At 43.6% G+C, this 16,972-nt stretch overlaps 1 protein-coding gene across 5 annotated transcripts in view; it reads right to left on the bottom strand.

The window, feature by feature from the left end:
• Plp1 (proteolipid protein 1) overlaps window positions 1–16,972 on the bottom strand; it is a 101,564-nt gene that overhangs the window by 18,494 nt on the left and 66,098 nt on the right. For all 5 annotated transcript variants that reach the window (XM_059250938.1, XM_059250942.1, XM_059250941.1 and 2 more), the window contains 2 exons: window positions 5,153–5,350; window positions 2,882–3,119 (listed from right to left, as the gene is read on the bottom strand). The gene's annotated coding sequence lies outside the window, so the exon portion shown is untranslated. The remainder of the gene's footprint in view (window positions 1–2,881; window positions 3,120–5,152; window positions 5,351–16,972) is intronic.

Here is a 16,972-nt window from a genome sequence, read left to right as displayed (position 1 = left end):
GGTTTGGCCATGCCTTTCTGGCCAAGAGAACTGAGGGCTGAGGGCCAGAGATGCCACATTCTTTGATCATGCAGGGTGTGTATGTGTGTGTGTGTGGAGGGGAGGGTGCTGCTCTTTTCCTGGTCATTCAGAGAGCAATGCAAGGATGGACAGGAGTGACTGGTAAATTGTGTGTGTATTTATAAAGGAGAGATGCTAATCATTTGGGAGAGAGTAGACAAAGTAGCTTAGAAGCCAAAACATTCAGACAAATGAACTCAGGAAAAGAGCACCCGAAGCATGCCAAATAGCCAGTAGCCGTGCGGAGAAACGAGCTGTCCACATAAGCCACCCAGAATCCTGAAAACTGACTATCTTTACTAGGGTAGCCTCTACAGAGAAGATGCATATATACAGTTCTAACAGCAGCAGAAGTCAAATGACTTCTGTGCTTGTCAATACTCACCTAACTCTAAGGAACACATTTTAGCCTTTTCCATTTGAGTAATAGGGGACACAGAAGCAGCTTTCCCAGGGCTACCTACTAGGCAAAAAACAAAACTAACTTTAGAAGATACCCCTATCCAGCCTCATTGCTTGGAACTTGCTGGGACAACTGTTCTGCTCTGGAAGAATGTTTGACTACAGAGCCTCTTTCCTGAACAAGAATAGCCAGGGGGAAATGGGCAGGCTTCTGGCTGCCATGGTCCAAGTTTCTAATCCTTCATACTCCTTGAGCAACGTGCAAAGTGAATGTTGGAAATGCAGTGGTTTTTAGATATCTTGTGGGATTTGAAAGAAGTGGGAGTCAGAAGAGACCATACGACGGGAAAGACCGTTGGTGTGCTTGTGAGCTGTGATCATAGTACCAGGACAGACTGTGAGCATGGGTGCTGCTAGAGAGCCAACTCAGAGCCTTTGTATTCTAGGCAAACACTGCTAAGTTGCATCCTCAGATGTAGGGATTTTTTTTAAAGAGACTTTATTTTAGAAATCTTCATGGTCAAATATCACAATCCCTGAGCTTTGCCCACTCCAGAAAAATGTATTAGCAAGAGTCGATGAAATAATATTGGCCAAATTTTGATAATTGTTACAACTGCATGAAAACATGGAGGTTTAGCTTATTATTTTCTCTACTTCGTGCATGACTAAAATATGAAGTCAAAAAAAGAAGAGTCATTATAGTTAAAATTCAGACTAAGCCAGAAACAAAAAGGAAAACATTCCCAACGGGGATGTCTATTTCTGGAAGGGTGCACCTAGCCTGGAGAAAGGGGTGGAAATCTGGAGATTAAGAGAAACCTTTTTATTCTATGCTCTTTAGCATGACTGTAGTTGATAATTATGTGCATTTCATGCCTACTTTTTTGAAAATTTCATCTGAAAAGTCCTTCAGACAACAGTCCATAGATCCTTCAGGTCTCTTCCCCTGACTTCAGGTAGCCCTTAGCACAGTGGTTAGGCTGGCCCTCCATTGTCCTGCTTGACATTCACCCTGCCTACACCCTTCTGCCTGCTGATACACAGCTTCTGAGGATGCTATGGCCAGTAGAAGCCCTTAGGAAACCCTCTTAGGGCACAGCTGGTTAGCAGAGGAGTGACTGCCCCCAGTTTTCTGTGGGAGAAAACATGTGCCCATGCTATCCACGAGCCCTTCACCAAGGAGGTAGCCTGCCAGAGGCACAAAGCCTTTCTGCCTCCCTACGGATTCCACCAACACTGAAGGCTGCATTCTGTCCCTCGAGGGACTGGCTCTAGCAGCTGCCTAGACCTCTTCTTGAAGCCATAGCCCTGGGCAGTCTTTACAGAGATGAGTCAACCCCTTCTGGTATAACAAAAGCAATAATAAAATTTGCTGAGCCTTTCAGAGAGGAACACGGCCAAGCATCTGGCTGCACCGCCAGCTGAAGGGTCGTTCACTCTGGGCTATGACACTGCAACTTGAAGTTGGGGTGCTATCGAGCAGACTGTCTAACCTTGAAGCTAATGTACCTTTCCTGGGAAACTAGGCCAATGGCCAGAATGAAGAAGCAGGGGAAACCTCAGTCCTCCCTGCTGAGAGCTAAATGCCTCTGGTAAGTGCATGGCATGTTGCTGGAGCTTAGGGCAAGTGGGCCCCGCAGAGAGCCCTTGCTTTCCTATCTCCTCTCAGGCCCCAGCTGAGCCATGCCTGAGCAGCTGCTTTGCCCAGAAGCCTGGGCTGAAGTGACAGCCTAGAAGCTGGTACAGGGAAAGACAAGAACTCCTCTTTGTCTAGGTAGGATGGGGCGGGCTTTTGCCTGTGTTGGGCTCTCCCACTCTCCAACCACTGCTGCTCAAAGGACTTCACTGCTGCTGGGCTTCCTCTGTGAAACCAGGAGTAAGAAGAGGGGGCCCTGGCCCCCGGAGCCGAAGTCACCTCAGGGACCTGCCAAGTTGATGGCCAGCCCCTGAATCAGGAGGTGCTAATATATCCTCTACCATGGCCTAACTTGTGAGATTGTGTGCACCCTGGCTCTCAAGAGAAAATGCTTTTGTTTTAAAAGTGCCATTGTCAAAAACTTCAGTCTAAGAAGCATTCGTCTTGGAGGACCTTCCAAAGAGGGCCATACCTGCTCCTTGGGTTACCTTTCCATATCCTGCAGAATTTTGAAGGCATTGCAACCACTTCCACAGACTGAATCCAGCAATTTTTTGGCAGGACTTCAAAGAGAACAATGGCAGCAGTTCCCTGCTGCCTCACTTGCCTGCCTGAAGCTGAACCATTAGAAAGACAAGAAAACTCTCACTAGGATGTACTTTTACTGGGTCTACCATCGTGGCCTGCCCCTAGAAAGTCCATTCAGTACACTGCTTTAGAGATCTCTCTAAGGTCTTGGCCTTTGAAAGAGGCACCAAACCTAAGTCTAAAGAAACTCACCTTGGTGTTAGAAGCCGTTCAACCTCCAGTTTTCATAAAAGGGACAACAGAGAGATGGCTGATGGAGGCTTTAGGGGGACTGGATCTTTCCCCGAAAACTGTACTTGGAGAAACTGACTTTCTGGGTTTCCGAGTGGTCGTCCTCTCTTCATGATAACCGAGCAAAAAGAAAGGACTTTGAATGGTAGCATTCAAGGTTTCAGCTCGACATCAAGTGGCCTTCCATCTGGTCAGGGATCTACATGAGTACAGAGTACAGTGATTTAAAACATAGACTGAAGGGCTGGAGATGGAGCACAGTGAGTGAGTGCCTGTCGAGCATAGCAAAGCCCTGGGTTCAGTACCTGTCTCCAGAAACAAGCCCAACCCCTAGCTTCCTTCCTTCGAAACAACCATAGATTCAGTTAGTTAGACCTGCTAGGGCTAGCAGACCAGCTCTATGACACTAGGCAAGGATTGAGCCTTGGCCTTTCCATTCCTAAAAAGATGTAACAATAGTGGTGACCTGATATGGTTACTAACTTCAGACATCACCATTGATCTTCTTTCTATTGCTATTATTATAGGGCAGAGGGACCATCAAGATTTATACAAGATAATGAACATGAAATTCTTAGTACATTGCCTCTGCTATGGTACAAAAACAGTATTAATAACAACCAGGTGAGGGGACTGATACTCTGGAACTGCTTCATAAAACAACAAGCAGACGCTGAACTTCAGTGATCTCTGGCACTGACACCTTTCAGATCTAGGACTTCTAGGGATCTCCAAAATTTGCCTATCCTTAAAACAGCAATTAGGAAATGTGCTTGGTAGAAATACTGAAATGTCTTGGGACTCACTGAGCAGTTTCACAATTCATTTAGTGTTTTCCAAAGACTCCACATCCTCTGAGTTTAAAGCCCTCACCAGCCAACAATTTTCCAGCAAGAAAAACATTTCCCACGATGCAGGTCCTTCACTGTGAAAACTGGGTACATCTTGGGGAACCCAAGGCAGGTTGGTTAGCCTATACCAGTGCCAGAGAACTACCCAAACTCCACACTTTAAGCAATTGTCTCAGGAGTTGCCAGCCACAGCAGGTTAAGAGCTTCCCCTGTGCTAAGGCCACCGTATGGGACATTACCAAAGTCCCCATCCTTCTCTGAAACATTATGTCCAGACAAAGCAGGGCTGCCAGATTAAATGCACACTGCACAACTGAATTGGTAATCCAGATAAACTGAATTATTGTTTAATATGTGTGTCCTAAAGACTGGATGGAACATGCTCACATTTTTAAAAAGCCTATCGTTTATCTAAGAGTCAAATGTAACCGAGTACCCTTTGATTTGTTAATCTGGCAATTCTACAGGTCAGAGCAGTCAGCTGGCAATGGCAAGCCAAGCTGGCTTCTGGGGAAGGTGCCAGAAATGCTGCTAAGGGAACCTCCAACAAAAAAATACAGTTTCCTATCGACAGCTGTTCTACTCTGACCTTCAGGCCCAGTTCCTTCATCTGCTGGGCCTGCCTTTGGTCTCTCAGTCCTGCTCTAATCTAGGGAAGCTCTTCCACGGTGAGAGACCAGATGGGCCCCGAGACAGGCTGCACAACGCTTGCGACTCAGGACTTTGTGGTCAACCAAGTTGGGTTCCTAACCCAGTCCAGCTTAGGCCAAAGCACAGTAAGTGGCAATGACTGTTAATACTTAGAGCCTGGCCTTCCCCCCACTTCTCTTTTCTCTCCCCTTCTTGGTTGTTGGGTGAAGTATAGAAAAATGGAATGGTCTGTAGATGTAGGCCTTGTCAAGAGAGAGAGCTTGGGCCTCATCTGGAAAGCCTATTAGAAACACTTAACCAACTGGGGATCCAGATTCAGCTGACACAGAGGGAGTGAGCCTGTGCTGGGCCCTGTGCTAGGGGAATACTGGAGCAGAAGCAAGCACAGCATCAGTCTGTCCTTTCAATGTCAAATAAAGTTGACTCAAGTGCCCACCCTAACCCTCGTCAGGAAAGTTCAGTGTCTCCCTGAGATATTCCTTAGAAATCTTAAGGGCTCAGAATCCTATGTGGTTCAGAATTGGAGCTTCTAATAAACTTCAGATTTCACAACTCATCTTCTATTCATTAATTTTTTTTGGGGGGGTCAGGCGACAGGAACATCCTTCTTTCCTGATTTATAACTTTTAAAAACCCATTTATATGAAGACCTTTGTAACTGACATATTGTGTCAAGGTTTACATAAACGGAGGAGACATATAACGACATAAACAATTAAAAATCGGTTACCAGCGGTTCCATTGTCAGCTGGAATTTCTCGGTAAACTCCAATGTTGAGCTCTGGATGCATTCCTGCTCCTCCCTCTTATCTTATCTCTCATTTCTGGTTTTTCTCTGGCTCACCACAAATCCACCTTCATTTCTTAATTAACAGCATCTCAGCTCCGTATGTACTACATTCCACTCCTTTTCACCAGATTCCTCCTCCTATTATTTTGAGACAGAGTATATCATTTTTTCAGAGGTGGCCTTGAACTCGAGATCTTTCTGTTTCAGTTCCCCAAGTGCTGCAATCATAGACATACGCTACCATACCCTGGGAAGGAAATTCCTTAAGCAAAAGCTTGATGTGAGCTGAGGAAATAATCATGTTTTTATTACATTACCCTGGTACAAACTTAATAAATATTGATCCATCAACATACAAAGACAGGGTTGTTATACCTATCTCACACATGAGCAAACTGAAGCTTTTGATGTAGTCCTGGGAGACCTACATAAAATTCAACCCTATTTCTTCCAAGTCTAGTGTTCTTTCCATTACTCAAGGATGTTGCTGGGGAGAAAATATTTCAGAAAGTACTAAATTATGTATTAAAGCAACTAGAGAAAAAAAATATATATATATACCAGAGATGGTAGGTAGAGAGCTACTCCCTGGTAGAAGAGTTCTTTGTGAGGGAAAAGATTCTACCTGCTGTGGTCCATAGCCTCTTCCTCTGGCCAGCTCCCAGAGCTAGCACTGCCAAACTCTCTGTGAAGAGCAAAACCCCACCCCTACAGAGTCACTAGGTCCTGGCATTCCTGAGGTGTTTCCTGTAGATGCCACTTTTGACGTTCTAGTGATCACACTTTTGTATTGTTTGTAAACAAATTTTGTTTCAAGGTCTCCCCGCAGTCTAAAGTGGATGTTTTTCCTATGTGTAATTAACATAAGAAGTCTGAGCACCAGAGAACTCAAGTGATGTTGCCCATCTAGTAAGGGGCAGAAGCCAGACTGCTGGCTGGCTGATTTCATATGCATGTGCTATCATCAATGAGCATGTGCTGTCAAAGATCATGAGGAATACACGTGGAGTTGATAAAGCTGGGTTTGTCATTCACTGCAGCAAATGAAAACACCCCGTTCTCACTCACTGTATTCATTTCCCTTCAAGTATGGAGTAACAAACTCAACTGTATCAAGCACAAATGTACTAATGATCTTTGGCTGGCAGGCATTGATAGAAATGGCGATTGATCAACATTCACCTGAACTGTTTCTACCTTGGAGCCACATCTTCCATTTAGTGACCAAAGGTTTCATGTTTAAAGTTTTAGAAGGACACTGAGATCGACTGACCTTTTTATTAGAGATTGATTAGAAGAGAAGGTAATGCTACAGATAGACAAAAACATGGTGGTGACTCTGAGGAGATCAGCCCTGCATGGTAGAGTAGGAGTTTCTGCTCACACTTTTCCCTGCAAGTGGGCTGTGAAGGAAACTGAAATCTCCCTTTTCTCTGGAATGGGCCATTGGTGGGGTAGGTAATCAATAAGTGCCCAGTTAAAGAACTTTAAGTGCACAATAAATATCTTTCATAGTCATTATAACACAACCCTAGCTAATAATAACCACACTTGAAATTCCTTCTACGTGCCTCTTTGAGATGACAGTCTGCCCACATGTACTGGGGGAGTCTAAGTGGGGGAGGTCTAAGTTCACACTGAATCCAACTATGATGTCTCATTGAAGCCCTTCATGTGGTTACCATGATTAACATTTTCATTTACTATTATTAATATTCAAACATAGTTAAAACCTTAAGATGATAACCTAGTTTGCTTATATATTTGTGTATGCATAAGTTCATACAAATAAAGGTAGAGTAGGTATTCATTTCCTATAAATTTGTAAGAATAAAGTGCTGAAGGAGTAAAATTTTAACTTGTGTAATTTTTACATAAAGTAACTGAATTATTTGACATCCAGATTAGTTGTGGTTCCTTTCTGGCCTCAAAATGTTCTTCTACCTCTCAGAGCTTTTCTATATATCCTGAAAACATTTTTAAAAAGTCCTTACTAGTAAACCAAAAATTGACATACAGGTAGCTACTGTTTATTGCTAAATGACTTTCCAATGTTGAGTACAAATCTTTCTCAAGGTGCTTATGACTTACATATTGCCTCTTATACTGATGAGTCCTAATTTTACCTCCCTGCAGTGGTTTGAGTGGAGAATGTCCCTGCTGGGTTCATGTATTTGAAGACTTGGTCTGCGGTTGATGGCACTGTTTGAGAGAGGTCATGGAACCTTTAGGACGTGGAGCCTTCCTTGATGAGGAAGATCATCACCAGAGGCAGACTTTGATGGTTTATAGCCTCACCTCACTTACTGTTTGCTCTCTCTGCTTCTAGGGTGTGGACAAAAATGTAACCAGGTAGCTTCCTGCTCCTGCCCAGCATGCCATCCCTTCCCCACCATTATAGATTCTAGCCACCTGGAACCATAAGCCAAAATCAACTCTCTCTTCTTTAAGTTGCTTTTGAACATGGTATTTTATCACAGTGACAGAAAAGAACTAAAACACCTTCCTGCCTGCAGAATAATAAAATCACTACAATAATTTCTATGCCTAAGTTATCTCTGAGTTTTCTAAAGTGGCCATTTAAATGACACAATGATTTAACATTTTACCCTATAAAAGAGAGAGCAGAAAGATAATTAGGTTTATCTAAGCTTTTCTTTGAATTAAGTACAACTATTAAAAGAATTTTGTCTGTCATACTTAGCATCAAAATAATCTGACAAATTAAAAGCAGAATTCATCAACCAGATATAAGTATGCAAATGGAAACATATTTCCGTGCCTGCATACTTTTCAAAAACCTTACTTATATTTAAACACAAAGACTGTAAAATATCTGTGTGCCAAAATCTTTCTTGGGATTTTAGCTCAAAACCCTCTATTCCATTTCTATTTATAAAGTTTCTGCACAGGTGCTAAGGGTATTCATTTGATGAGAGTGGTCAGAAGTTATTGCGTATTTCAGGCTTTCAATAGATGCAGGAGTAAGACATAGCTACTTTTGTCTGAGGGCCATAATAGCAACAGTAAAATGTGCACAAACCAGAGCTGGCGTAGCTCTAGCTCTCCACTAAACTACTGGTTCTCTATGCAGTGCAAATCCGGCGCTCTTGACTCTCATCGCTCGCCAGCTTGTTGCCACACCTACTAAACACCACCAGTGTTCCTTGCACACTTGCTGCTGTGCTCTAAACATAAGTGAGCTTCTTCATCATAGTCACCACTGGTAGCTTGTGCAGACCTTCAGAGACACTTCAGTCTGCTTTACAGGAACTGGTTAACGGTACTAAAAAATTTAAGTAACTGTGGTAGGCGGAACACTTACATTGCAAATACCAAGTTGTGGGTTCCATCCCTCATATGCTAAGTCCATTAACTTAGAGGGACCTAAAATGGGTTCACTCAACTAGCTATAGATGATGCTTTTACTCCCAACATAGTCCATGTCTTTCCCTATATATGGCATGAGACATACTACATCCTACTTTATCCTGTATGTTTTGGATACTTTTTAGAGACTATTAGATATTTTTAGAAAGTTAGCACTTCAGAGGATAGTGTTTCTCCAAAAAATCTTGGTTGTTGTTTAAGACAGGGTCTCACTATGAAGTTCTGGACAGCCTGGAACTCTGTGTAGACCAGGCTAGCCTCAAGTACATAGAGGTGTGACTGCCTATGCTTCCCAAGTGCTGGGATTAAAAGCATATGTCACCACACCTGGATATCTATCTTTTTAAAAATTACCCCCAAATACCCAATTACCTCCAAAGTGAGGCACACATGGGATTTTTTAGAACTCCCAAAAGAAAGCCTGATTGCCTCTTCATGCCCACTACACAAGCTGAGAATCTCATGGTAGGAACAATGCAACGGACAGGAATGTGTACTTCTCACCCCTAGCAAAAGTCATAAATAACATTCTACTCTGAAAGCACAACAGACTATTCTAAATTCAGAATCTATGCTTTTTATGAGCAGTCTCATTGTCCTCACTAACCTCTTAACTGTTAAAGCAATTATATGCTGTAACAAATAATTCTTGCCATGGCTATATGATAAGAGATTAAAATAGTTGAAAGTTTTGAAAACGTACGTAGTGACTATATATACTGTCCACTTTCGAATGCTGCTGCATACCCACTGTCTTATGAGAGGTCTCAACATCTCATCCTGCAACATAAGGAACAGAAGAGACTAACGTCATTCTTACTACAGACTATGTTCTCTAAACAAAATCTCAGTGGTGTTGAAGCTTGTCCATCACTGATTCCTGTCCTGCAGGCTGACTGTGTTTACTCTTGGCAATAAGTGAGGAACTAAGACAGAAAAACACAGCCCCCAAAGCTAGAACTTGCCTTGGTCTTACCAGTTAGCCCTGGCTGTTGCCTGCTGAACAAAGTCACAGAACGTCAACATCAAATAATGCCAATCCGTGACCATGAAAGATCAAGACTACAGTGTAACTAGCTCTGAACAAAGACAAACTGTGAACAATGTTTAAACCATAGACATGACTGAACCTGCCACTGCCCTTGCTAATACGAACTGATGCTCCTTTATCTTTGCTTTCATATTTCTCCTCACAACAGATCATTACTAAGATGCCTTATTATAGAGATGCCTGCTTCCTGAGTGGAGACACGAGGATTCCTGCAGGTCATCGGCCTGCCAACCTAACTGAATCAATAAGCTCCAGGTTCAACGAGAAACCCTCTCTCAAAAGCTAACGTCTGGGGAGTTGGCTCAGTAGGTAAAGTGCTTTCTCCACAAACACAAAGGCCTGTCTGGATCCCAGCAGCCAAGGAAAAGCCAGACATGCTAACACATGCATGTAATCCCAGCACTAGGGAACAGAGACAGGAGGATCCCCAAGGCTTACTAATCAGCCACCCTAGACATAATGGTCAGCTTCAGGATCGAGAGAACCTGTCTCAAAGACTACGGTGTGAAAGCAATTAAAGATATCCAGACCTCAGCTCCTGGCCTCCACACATACCTACAAGGGTGAGCACACTCATGCACATGCATATACCACATATATGCACATGCACGCATGAGTGGGAACATAGACACACATACACAGAGACAGAGACATACACAAACGTATAAAGTGGGTTGTGATCTTTATACCCATGCACACACATGCACATCCATGCATACATACACAAAGTGCACACATACACAAGGTGAAGGAGGAGGAAGAGAAAGGACATGCTTTGAGACTCTGCTTCCTGAAAGTATTCAACCTAGAGCAAAGCCCTGCTCCCATATGCCCTCCTCACCATTACATTAAGATGAACCCAAATCCTATGACATTTTTAATACCATCTTACTAAGGTATAACCTAATTTTCCCTTGCTGCAATAAGTAACACGCATATTACTTCACTTTTATTGCTCCCATTTTACAAGTAATAAACACAGGACCCCAAATTTAAATCACTTCTTCAAATTATTCAGCAAATAAACTAAGAAACCTATACAAGAATCCAGGATTTGGTCTTTGCACTATGCTACACAGCCCTTAAAATACTCCATACATAGAAGTTGTATTATGTTTCTGGCAGTGCCTCAAAAGAAAGTCCTATTTTCAGACAAGTTACATCATAAGCTTGTATTATACCCTCTACAACTGGCCTTGCCAAGGGCTGGAAAGATGGCTTTGTGGTTAAGAGTGCATACTGCTCTTCCAGAGGACTCACGTTCAATTCTCAGACTCACATCAGGTGGCTCACAACTTCCTTTAACTCCTACTCTAGAGGATCCAACACACTCTTCTGTCTTCTATGGGTACCTGCACTGTTCCCATAGGCACCCACACATATTTTTGAATTAAATAATAACAAAATAAATCTTTAAAAAAGATTGTCTTCCGCAATTTTAAAAGCTCAAATTAGCCTTGATCACAGTAGTGGGTCATTAAATTGTGTCTGTATGTTTATCCAAGATATGGAATCACTCTAGGTACCCATACTCAGAAAATGTGGTACATATACACAATGGAACTTTATTCAGCGTGAAGAAAAATTACATTGGAAGGAAAATGTAGGGAACTGGACAACAATATTCAATGAAACAAGTAGGATGCAAAAAGACAAATGTTGCATGTTTTCTCCATATGCAGAATTAAGGTTTCAATCTATAATACTGATATAGTCTGCACAGTCTTTAAAAAAGGTACTTCCCTCCACCCCCTCTAAACATATATATTCAGGACACAGGAACTGAAAGGGACTATGAGAGGGGAGACGAGAAGTAACTAAATTGAGGGAGAGGAAAACAAGAGAAGGGGTGGAGCCAATCTGACATTAAAGCCTAAGGAAGGACCTTGAGAGTGGAAGGGGACCAGCAAAGAGGCAAAAAGAGTCAAATATAACAGGATTGATCAAGAAAACGTCACCAGGAAGCTGCTTCTGTATGCTAACCAAAAAAGTATAAAAAGAGAAAGTGGCCTGTGTGTGTGTGCATGTGTGTGCTTGCGTGCATACATGCATTCATGTGTATGTGAGTTATGATTTGTGACGCACATTAATGTGTTACCTGATTTATTCTGGGATTTCACCTGGCTAATAGAATTATTGTGACCCTGTCTGCACAGTACATAAACAGGAAATGCTCATTTTTTTCAGGTCTCTTCGAGGCTGGTGCTGACAGAGGTTAAAAGCTCTGCAGGCCATGGTAAGGCCGCTGCTAGCTCAGCACAGGACTTTCTGGGGAGAAGGAAGGGAGGGGCCAGAGCTACCGCTGCAGAATGTCTATTTAGTGCTGATGGAGGACAATTACAGAATGGATTCTCTGCTGCCAGCCTCCTAGCCTCTTTGTGATAGACACAAGACCCGGGGGTTAGGAAGAAGTCTAAGACATGACTTCTGCTCTATGGCACTTACCTTAGACTCCCCACAATGGGGAAGACTTTCTCTTCTCTCCTTCCCACCTGGGAACAGTGTGGAATTGCTGAAAGAGGCTCTCTTGGTAAGAGGGAGGGTGGACTGTGGGCTGATGTAGGCATGAAGCCCAGCCACGGGGTTCCTACTTAGGTGTCAGGATTCATTGACCTAGGGTAACTGCCTCGCACAAAAGTTTCCACGGCTAGGAAGGAATATGGGGAGAGGAACCAAGTCTATTCGGCAGAGCCTTAGTAAACGGAAATGTACATTAGGAGAACAGGGGGGTTGCCCAGAGGCTGCATTTATTTAAATCTACTTGATTTGGCTTCTTCTTTAGTTTGGATTGCCTTGGTAAGCAGGTGATGGCTTACATTAGAGAAGAACTGAGGCTGCCCCCAGCCACCCATGCTTTCAGGTGTTAGGAGGGAGCCACTAGGGACCAGATTCTTTCAGTCTTAAGACTCGGGTGGGACGGTGTTTCTTGTGGACTCCCTAAAACCATATTCAGGTCCTTCACGTAAAGGCACCATAGTCACAGGGCCAGGGGTTGTGCTAGGCCAATCTCACATGCAAAGGCCGTAAGAAAAGGAGGTCCTCTCCTCACAAGATCATAGACTAGTGCGTTCCTTGGCATGGCTCTTTTATTAAACTATCAGAGGGCACCATGGACAGATGAGAGGCATGGTTAGATAGGATGGCCCACATGCTCCAGAGATTTCACCCTCTAGACTTCAGTCATAAAGTTTAGAGTGGAGGGCTGACTTTGTCCATCTGGACTACTAGTCCATTGTTTATCTCAGAGGCACCACATACAGCTACCAATCTGGTTTCTGCTCCTACCAGGGGAAAGTTCCAACCTCAACAAAGACACAGTTCTTCCTTGTGCTTCTCCAGCAGCCCAGCCTATGCAGTTTGCATTTATTTTTTACTATTTTATCTAATATTCATATATGCATGTGTTCTGATCCATCATCTCCAATTCCATCTCCTCTAATTCCTCTCCTATCCCTTCTACCACTTTTCCCTTCCAACTTCAGGTGCTTTTTAAAAAAACTTAATACCCACTGAATTCATGGAGTGCTGCCTGTATGTATGAGTGTGGGACCATTTACTGGAGCATGGGTAACTTAAAGGCTCACATCACCTAAGGAAGGTAACTCTCTCTCCCCTGGCAGCCATTCATTTGTCAATAGCTTCTCAGCTAGGGCTGGGGCCTCATGAGACCCTCCCCCATCCATACTGGGATTTTGGCTAGTTTGATCTTGTGAAGATAGTCTGCATTTTAAAAAAGGAACCTAGGTTGGACATGTTGGCACATGCCTTTAATCCCAACACTGGGGAGGCAAAGAAAGATGAGTCCCCGTGAGTTCAAGGTCAGCCTGGTCCAGTACAACTAGAGTTACATAGTGAGACCCTGTTTTTAAAAAAATGAAAAAAATAGGAAAGAAATTACCAATTAAAAACCAGTGAGAATATTCTCAAAGCACTGATAAATTTTATTAAAGCCCCTTATGGAGGGAGAAGAATTTCCCAAAGTGTGTTTCAGAGAATGACACTTCTTCACAATGGGGAAAGGTAGACCCCCTTGTAAGGAGGTGGTCGGTTTATCTTCAGAACGTAAGGAGAAGTACTTCAGTCCTGTCCAACCCAAGGAAGTTAAGAGTGGGTGTGTGTCCTCGTTACCTCGACTGTCAACTTGACACAGCACAGTCACACCTGAGAAGGTGCTCTCAAACTGATGTATTCCCAGATCAGACTGTCTTGATTGTTAACTGATATAGAAGGGCCCGGCCCACGGTGGGGCAAAGGATCATGGGCTGTATAAGAAAGCTAGCTAAGGTGGGTGGGTGAGTGAGCCATCAAGTAGCATTCCTCCATGATTTCTGCTCTGCTTCCTTGGCTCTGAATCCCCCAATTAGAGGTAATGATGTATGGAATAGCAAGAAGGCCTGCCTTCAGGTTAATGCTGGAGTTCCTATTTGGATTTCCCTCAGTGATGGACTGTGACTGAAAAGTAAGCCCCCCCCAAAAAAAATCCTTTCCACTCCTAAGTTGTTTTTTGGTGGTGGTGTTTGTCACAGCCACAGAGTTGAAACTAGAACAGTGTGTATACCTCCTCCAAATTCTTTCTCACCAGTTGGCAGAATTCAGAGTACACAGTAAAGAACCTCAAAGATATACAACATGGCCAAGTAATACTATGGAAAGAGCTTGGTCCCAGAGTGAGTGTATGGATTAAAGCCTACCATTTCACCCCATCTCTCCACTAGGCTATGAATTCACTACTCATTTACTAAACCACTGAAATCGGGTGCTGCTTGTTACAACATCTGTCCTATTCTACTATGACCAATATTATCAGGACATTCTTTTTTCCTGTAGCTTCTCCTGGGAGAAAAGCTTTTGAAGTGTTTATCCTCCCCAAGGAATGGCAGTGTAGTATAGTGAGCACTAGATATAAAGTCAGACAGAACTATAATCAAATCCCAATACACACCAGCTGTGCAGGCAATCTACTGAGTTTATGTTGTCTGATTTAGAAATGAAGATGCCAATGCCTAACTCACAGAGCTGGTGGAAAGACTGAATGACACTATATGCAAAAAGTGCCCAGCACACAGTAGATGCTCACTTGAAGAGTAACAATTACCATTATCTAGGAAGCCCTGACATGCTAAGTGATGCCTAATAATACTACGGTCTTATAAAAATAAATAGTTTCTGTAGTTCCTTCCCAAATCCTGAGAACAAAGCGAGTGGCTTGGCATGTACTTGTCTCAATTTCTGCCTTCCCAGCTTCCTCCTGGTTTGTGTCTTTTAAGCAGTATCTTCCTTTCCCTCATCCTTAGGAACTAGCTGATGCTCAATGTCCCATCTTCCTCTCATTCCAAACCAACACGAAAGCCCCAAGTGAAGCTACACTCTACTGGGTTCCTGCCTCCTCAGAAGGCTCCACAGGGTCAATTGTGTCTATCTTCTAGACTTGGGCTCTCGGCTCCACATCCTCTGGCATCCTCTGAGCTGACTCCTATGGCTGCAACAGGCCAGGGCTCTATTGCTCCCTTCTACTCGGTTCAATTTCAGGCTATCATCACTGCTCGGGGATCAGCTGTGGACTGTTAGTGTCAGCCAACATAATGCCACTGAATGTTCCAGAAAGACATGCCCCAGCACTCTACAAAGAACACAACTTACAGCTCCTGCAGGCTGAGAGCTTGAGGGAGACTGGTTACGGCAAAGACAATTCTGGTAACAAGGGGATTATCGATCAAGACTGCTACGTGACTGCTGTGGACAGTAGTAAAATAAGGTTGAATTCATACTCACCTACCTATTCCTGGAGAAAGCAGAATGCATGCTTATTTTCTTGTCTTGTAAGAATTTTTATTTAAGTTTTATGTTTTTAAAAGGTAAGTTATTCAATCCACTCCTATCCCCATTCTCTCCCCCTCCAAGCCCTCCCCATCCCTCCACCAGTCCTTCTCTCCCAACTTCCTGTGCTCTTTTTTAAAAACCCCACTGAGTTCACTTAGTGTACCCAGTGTGGGGATGGGTAACTGGCCATCTACGGGAGCATGCCACTTATTGTGGTGATGGGGATCAAGTCTAAGATGTTTTGCATATTAGGCAAGTGCTGGACCACTGCACTATAGCAACAGCCCTGCTAAGGCTTTGTGTAACCTGTCTAGCTCTAGTCCCCAACCCGTTTCCCCTCTCTCTCTCTCTCTCTCTCTCTCTCTCTCTCTCTCTCTCTCTCTCTCTCTCTCTCTCTCACACACACACACACACACACACACACACACTAACAGAGCTATTTTTAATTTTGTTTCTCAAAGTCTGCCTGGATCTCTTATCTCTTTTTCCTCTATACTGGGGTTAGCATTGACTTGAGGCTCTTGCGTTCCCTTAGGCTCCAGGCTGGTAAGCCTCCTGAGGTAACCACTTTGTGTGAACTACACTGGTAGGTGGTATTGGAGAGCTTGCTCTTACTGAGGAAAGAGGCAGCTTCTCCTCAGCTCCTCCAGGCACTGACCACCTCCTCACCCCAGCCTCTGTTTTTTCCTGATGCTCTTGACTAGAAGGCTTCCAGACCCTTTCATAATCGAGACTATTGTGTGCTCTGTGTGGAGCCTTAAACAATGACAGTATTGGAGCTGGCCCAAGAAGCACTTCTTAGAGACCCCCCAGTTTCGATGCTGATCACACTGGGTTGCAGCTGAGGTCAGGAGTTGTCATAGCTCTTCATCTGGGCAGGAATGTGTCTAATGGGAGCTCCTAAAGCTTGCACATTGGGAACAAATTCTCCTGAGTCTTGCCCCTAGAAGGCAGACCCAAATTATTTAAATCCATGGAAAACTATAGAAGGAAGATATTGTTATTATCTCTCAATTTAAAGGCAGAGGTCATTGAGGCTGTATAAGCTTACACAGCTAGGAGGACGTAAACATTTTTCTTAAATAATCTGCCTCTCAATCCTACATCGCTAACCACTAGGCAAATCACCTGACTAGACTACCCCTTCTGTGCCCCGTACCTCCTGAGTTAGTCTTAGTCTTCTTTACTCAGGATCTTTTCCCATTTCTTGGAAGCATCATCCATTTCAGAGAAAGCCCTAAAGTTTACCCTAGAGTAAGGTTCAGGGACAGTGTGCCCATAGGGGCGCAAGGAGCCCTTATCGAGAATGTGAGGAGGACCGGGAAATGAAAGAATGGAATGGAGCAAAATCAAGTATCTGGGGAAGGAAGCAGCTAGCAAGGTAACTGGAAAGCAGACAGCAAGCTTATCTCAGCCCAGGCAATCAGCTGCTGACTCCACTTTCCCCACATACGAGTACATGCACTTTATCACACGCACATGCTGCTGTGCTCAATTAT

This window comes from Peromyscus eremicus, chromosome X, assembly GCF_949786415.1.
Source record: "Peromyscus eremicus chromosome X, PerEre_H2_v1, whole genome shotgun sequence".
Lineage (NCBI taxonomy): Eukaryota > Metazoa > Chordata > Mammalia > Rodentia > Cricetidae > Peromyscus > Peromyscus eremicus.
Note: the sequence above shows the minus strand (reverse complement) of the source record. Positions and strands in the feature narration are given on the sequence as shown.